The sequence below is a fragment of the Mirounga leonina genome, unplaced genomic scaffold (genome assembly GCF_011800145.1).
Source record: "Mirounga leonina isolate KUSES-001 unplaced genomic scaffold, KU_Mleo_1.0 Mir_101650, whole genome shotgun sequence".
NCBI classification, from domain to species: Eukaryota; Metazoa; Chordata; class Mammalia; order Carnivora; family Phocidae; genus Mirounga; species Mirounga leonina.
Genome location: NW_023270173.1, coordinates 7,292 through 13,416, shown reverse-complemented (window position 1 = coordinate 13,416; position 6,125 = coordinate 7,292). Strand labels below are relative to the sequence as shown.

Genomic DNA, 6,125 nt, shown 5'->3' with positions numbered 1-6,125 from the left:
CAGGTCATGAACCTGGAGTCCTGGGATCCAGCCCCACGCTGGGCTCCCTGCTAAGTGGGGAGACTGCTTCTCTCTCTGCCTCTGCCCCTAACCCTGCTCATGCTCTCGCATATAAATTATTTTTTTTAAGAGTCTCTTTTGGTTTGTCTACCTCCCTGATTACTTTATTTCCCCCCTTCCCCTGTGTTCATCTATTTTCTTTCTTAAATTCCACATGACTGACATCATATAATTGTCCTCCTGATTGACTTATTTCACTTAGCATAAAAACCTCTAGTTCCATCCCCCTGGTTGCAAATGGCAAGATTTCTTCATTTTTGATGGCTGAGTAGTACTCCAATGTGTATATAGAGCAGATCTTCTTTATCCATTCGTCTGTCAATGGACACCTGGGCTCTTCCTATATTTTAGCTATTGTGGACATCTCTGCTATAAACATTCAGGGGGTGCAAGTGCCCCTTTGAATCACTGTTTGTATCCTTTGGATAAACACCTGCTAGTGCGATCCTGGGATTTGGGTAGCTCTATTTTCATTTTTGAGGAACCTCCATGTTGTTCTCCAGAGGGGCTGCACCAGCTTGCATTCCCACCCACAGTGCAGGAGGATCCCTTTCCTCCGCATCCTCACCAGCACCTGTTGCCTCCTGTGTTGTTAATGTCAGCCATTCTGACAGGTGTGCGGTCGCCGCTCACCCTGGTTTGGATTCGGATTTCCCTGACGATGAGTGACATTCAGCATATTTCCACGTGTCTGCTGGTCGTCTGGAAGTCTTCTTTAGAGAAATGTCGCTCGTGTCTATTTAACGTGCCTTTCGGGGTAACTCATCCTGGTTTTGATTTCAGCACAGCAGCTTCCCGGGCAGTGACTGTCCTCGCCCTTTGCTCCGGTGCTTCAGCATCACAGGGTCGACTGTGCCCTAAGGCCCGAGAGTTCATTTCCCCTCTTTCTGCACCGGGCAAGCTCCTGACTTGAGCTCAATGGCTGACGTCTCCAGTAACCACCCTGCGGGCCAGGCCACCAGACCTGCAGGTCCCTCCCCACTCAGAGGCGCCTCTGTTTGGGAGGATCTGGGTGGGTTTCCACACCTGCCCACTGTGCCCCTTGCCTTTTCTCTTCCTGTGCTCGGAGTTCTCGCACTGACGTTTAAGTTCATCAGTGAAGGAGGAACCCTAACCCCCGCCCCCACCCACCGCCCCAGCAACAGCAGAGGCCCAGCCCCAGGCACTGTCACGTCCAGGACCTGCAAGCAGCACACCGTGGCTTCCCGCACGTTCCCGGGGGGCTGCAGCTACAGGGCCCAGAAGACCCCAGCAGGAACCCAGGGTGAGAGGGGCGAGGCCAGCTGTCTGGTGACTGGCCAGGATGGGAGGGGCGGGGACAGCCGCCTGGTGATTGACAAGGGTGAGAGGGGCGGGGACAACTGCCTGGTGATTGGCCAGTATGAGAGGGGCGGGGCCAGCTGCCTGGTGACAGGCCAGGCTGAGAGGGGCGGGGCCAAATGCCTTGTGACTCGCCAGGATGGGAGGGGCGGGGCCAGCTGCCTTGTGACTGGCCAGGATGAGAGGGGCGGGGTCCATTGCCTGGTGACTGGCCTGGATGAGAGGGGCAGGGACATCCGCCTAGTGATTGGCCAGGATGAGAGGGGCCGGGACAGCCGCTGGGGGATGGGCAAGGTGGGGAGGGGCGGGGACAGCTGCCTGATGACTGGCCTGGATGAGAGGGGCGGGGACAGCTGCCTTGTGATTGGCCAGGGTGAGAGGAGTGGGGACAGCTGCCTGGTGACTGGCCAGGATGAGAGGGGAGGGGACAGCCGTCTGGTGACTGGCCAGGAGGAAAGGGGCGGCGCCAGCTGCCTGGTGATAGGCCAAGATGAGAGGGGCGGGGCCAGCTGCCTGGTGATTGCCCAGGATGAGAGGGGCGGGGGCAGCTGCCTGGTGATTGGCAAGGAAGAGCGGGATAGAGAAAGCTGCCTGCTGATTGGTGAGGGAGAGCGGGGCAGTGACAGCCGAATGGTGATTGGCCAGCGAAAGCGGGTGAGGACAACTGCCTGGCTCTTGGCCAGTGGGTGAGGGCGGGGACAGCCGCCTGCTCTTTGGGCAGGGACCGCAGGTGAAGAAGGCTGCCTGGCGACGGGCCAGGGATTGGGGGGCGGGTACATCGCCTCCTGCTCCGCCAGGGCCTGGTGGTGACTTAGGGGTCCTGGTGCAAGCAGTCACCAAAGCCAGGACCCCAGCGCTCCGGGGGGAGCGAGGGCTCCACCTCTGCGCCCCGCCCATCCCCCCGGGCACCCGACCAAACACACGCAGCCAGGAGCAGCCCGGCCTCCCTCACGGCGCCATGCATGCCAGCCCACGTCCCTGCTCCAACCCACGGTTTGCAGAACAGAGCCCACGCTCGTTAACGGGACACCGTGACCCACACGGAGAGCTGCCGACCCCCCTGCGCCCCTGCAGACGCTCCCCAGGCGGAGGCCGCCTGCCCAGCCCACTCCCCGCCCTCTGACACTCGCCCACACGCATCGTGGGTGCCCAGCCCCATGCTCTCCCTCGCTGGTCCCAGAGGCCGCCTCTGCCTGTCCACTCAGCATCCCTTCCTGGTTCAGACGAGCTGGCTGCAAGCTTTGTGCACCAAGCCCCGAGCACCGCACCCCATACTGCCTTCCGAGAATGTGAGCCCGGAGGATACACACGGTGCCCGGGATGCAGAAACCTCCCCCTGCCTCCTGGCAACGCACCGTGACCACGTACTTGGCTCCCAAGCGGTGCCCCCATCGCCAAACAGGGAAGAAGTGGCCGCATGGACCCTCCCACCCCAACACAGGCAGTGACTCTGGAAGACGCTTGGAAGATCAGGCCACGGAGCACAAAGAACCACCCAAACCAGAAAAGTAGGGCATCTGTACCCAGAAGTGGGAAATTTTAGGATACTACCCAGGCGCAAATCCCCCACTCCGGTAGAGGATCCAGGTGTGGGGTGTCTGTGAAGGGAAATGCCGTTCCCTCTCCTGGGGTCTTACTCCCTAATGTCAGTGATTCAGGGCTGGATGCCAAGACCTGGCTGGTACTTGCCGCCATCCAGAGTGCCATACCCATATTGGGTCACTGTGCCCAGATGCTGGTGCTTCCATGGCCTGCAGGCCTCTGGCCTGGGCTGGCTTCAGCCTGATGTCTTGGCTACAGACCACCTGGGCAGCCTTTTATCATTTGGGGTATTTTCTCCTGAGTGAGCCAAGGATGCCAAGGCTAAAGACAAGAGGAAGACCAGCAGCCGGGAGAGCTCACCTTCTCCAGATACACCAATCTCCACCTATGTGTAGAGCAGATCCTCCCAAAGAACAACTGAGGGCAGTCGGAACAGCTTCTGCACAACAGGAGAGAAACAGAGACATCGTAGCAGAGGATCCCAGCCTAGCAGCCTGCCAACTGCCCTGGGGAGAGATAGTTCTGGGGCCCGTAAGCTGATTTGTCTGCCTGGGGCACAGAAATGAAGCTGCATTTTAATGCGCAACTAGAATGTAAAAGATCCACCCCAAAAGCTCCCCGAAATGGGGAGGGGTAGTGCTGGATGTCTTTCTCTGCCAAGGTCCTGGCAAACACCATGGTCACATTCCACTCCACCTTGAGAACATGGACAGAAGCAGGGTCTGAGCACCCCAGCCAGGGTACTACCTTGCTGAGCCCTGGGTCCCCAGCCCACTCTAGACCCAGCTATGCCAACAAGGCAAACCCAGCTGGCACACACTGGGGCACCCTGGTCAGCATTCAACACAGCGCGAGACCTCACACCGAGGGGACACAGGTGCTCGGCACCACAGAACACTCCAGGCCTACACAACTCGGCTTCCTAGGGCACCCCTGCAAGGAGGGCTACGGGACCTCCTGGGTCACTACTCTTTCAGCTCCAGGAGCCCTGTCAAGGAGCCCCCTATTTGGACAGCCCAGGACCACCCAGCCCAAATGCTGTCGAGACTCTCGTAGGGCTGAAGACCCCGCGACACCCCAGCTTTCGCCCACTGAGCTTCAGCCATCTTTCTAGGAGATCCTGTGCACAGAGAAGCCCCCCAATCCTGAATTCACTTCTGCTATAGCTAACATCCCAAAGTGCCTTCCCTGCAGAGAGCACTGGGACACTCCAGCCCGCACCCACCTCAGCTACAGCTGTTTTACCAGGCTACCCCCTGTGCAGAGCACCCCAGAAACCCTCAGCTCCTGATCCATCTCCACTCCAGCCACCCTCTGCACAGAGAGCCCTGTGATGGCAGTCGTACACAATTCAGCGTCAGCTCAACAGCCTGCGTGCCCTTGGTGTGAAGCTAAAGCACCTCTACGTTTCTTGTAGCAGGACTCCCAATAGCCAAGGTATGGAAACAACCCAGATATCCATCCAGAGGTGAATGAATGAGGGCTACCCTTCAGGCTAACAACCACCTCCCTGCTTGCCTAGCCTGGAGTCCCTGCCTGCACCCCCAGGTCCTGCACTATGCCCGCACACCTCAGGGTCGCAGGCCACACCCTGGTACCCCCACTCCTCTATGCCAATGAAGCACCTGGAAGTACCTGCAGATCCTGGTCCTCCTCCTCCTTGGCAGCAGCTGGCTCAGGAATTGGCCCAGGAAGCCAACATGCGGGAGAAATTCCACTTGGAAGAAGATGCACAAGACACAGAACGTGGGTTTCATGTGCTTCGTGAGGTCACACAAAGATCACCACATCGTCCCAACCCCTTCATAGCTTGCTGTCTCTGATACTACAAGTTAGAAACGCTTCTTTGCCTTAGCAGCCCAATCGTATTCCAGCAGCACCACTGAGGGAGCGTACAAAACAGACTTTGTAGGAAATCTAGGAATTACAGAGTTCATAAATACAACCCAGAGGTGGGATACGTCACCCCTGGTACATATTTATGAATTAGAGGCACATAAGATTGAAACAGGGAATGAGCTTTATCCTCAAGAAACAGGTCAGCCTTTAGTGATTACAGCTCCAGAGGCAAGACTCTTCCACGCTGTACACTCATGGATCAAAACTAAAATCCACACATAGCCAGTTATTGATCTTATCCGTGGAATGCACTTTATACACTTACCCACAAAAGAATTCTCAAGGTCCTCCAGAGCGGTGCTCTCTGAAGCCAGGGGATAGATGGTACTCCCCATGAGGATCCTGAGGAGAAGAGCATGAACACCAAGCGAAGGGGCGCACAGGAAAAAGCTGGCAAAGGAAGCGGAAGCAGAAATCAGCAAAGAAGGGAACTGGAAGTAAGTTATGCAGAAGTGGAGAGCGGAGTGTCCCCAAGAGACCAGAGTTACCTTCAGCCCTTAGACAGGCTGAGGGAGCCTAATTCCAGCTGGATTGCATTTGGGTTCCTGTCACTCCCAGACAAACTCAGTTCTGTTTTATAGACATACTTTCGGACTCATTTTTTTTTTTTTTTTAATTGAAGCATAGTTGACACGAAATATGATGTTAGCTTCAGGTGGACATCATAGTGATTGGACAAGATTTGCCTTATGCTACACTCACTACAAGTGTAGTTACCTCCATCACCAGAAATACAATTAAAATACCATTGACCATATTCCCTATGCTGTGCCTTTCATCCCCGTGGCATGATCATCCCATAACAGGAACACCTCTCTGCTCTTCCCTCTTCTCTCCCCTAAGTTCCAGACCCTATGTATCTGCTCTGGGAGAAGACAGCTCCATCTGAGCTCACTCTTTCAAGAAGTACTCAACGGAAACTTGCTGTGTGCCAGGTGGGAAGAAATATGGAAGGTTCAGGAACACATTGCATTTTTTTTTTTTTTTTTTTTTTTTTTAGTTTCAGAGGCTAAATTTAGGGATGCATCAGTTGTATAGAACACGCAGTGCTCATTCCATCAAATACCATCCTTAATGCCCATCAACCAATCAACCAATGTCCCAGCCACCTCCCCTCCAGCAACCCTCAGTTTGGTCCCTACAATTAAGAGTCTCTTATGTTTTGCATCCCTCTCTGTTTTCATCTTATTTTATTTGCTCTTCCCTTCCTCTATTTCATCACTTGTTTCTTAAATTGCACATATGAGAGAAATCATATGATATTTGCCTTTGGCTGATTTATTTCACTTAACATAATACCCTCT

The 6,125-nt window shown here is 55.0% G+C and overlaps 1 long non-coding RNA gene across 1 annotated transcript in view; it reads right to left on the bottom strand.

The window, feature by feature from the left end:
• Positions 1 to 5,477, bottom strand: part of LOC118010684 — a 9,294-nt gene extending 3,817 nt beyond the window's left edge. The window contains exons 1-2 of the long non-coding RNA XR_004679290.1: positions 4,558 to 5,477; positions 3,283 to 3,361 (exon numbers count right to left, since the gene is read on the bottom strand). This is a non-coding gene — a long non-coding RNA (uncharacterized LOC118010684). The remainder of the gene's footprint in view (positions 1 to 3,282; positions 3,362 to 4,557) is intronic.
• Positions 5,478 to 6,125: the final 648 nt, after the last annotated feature.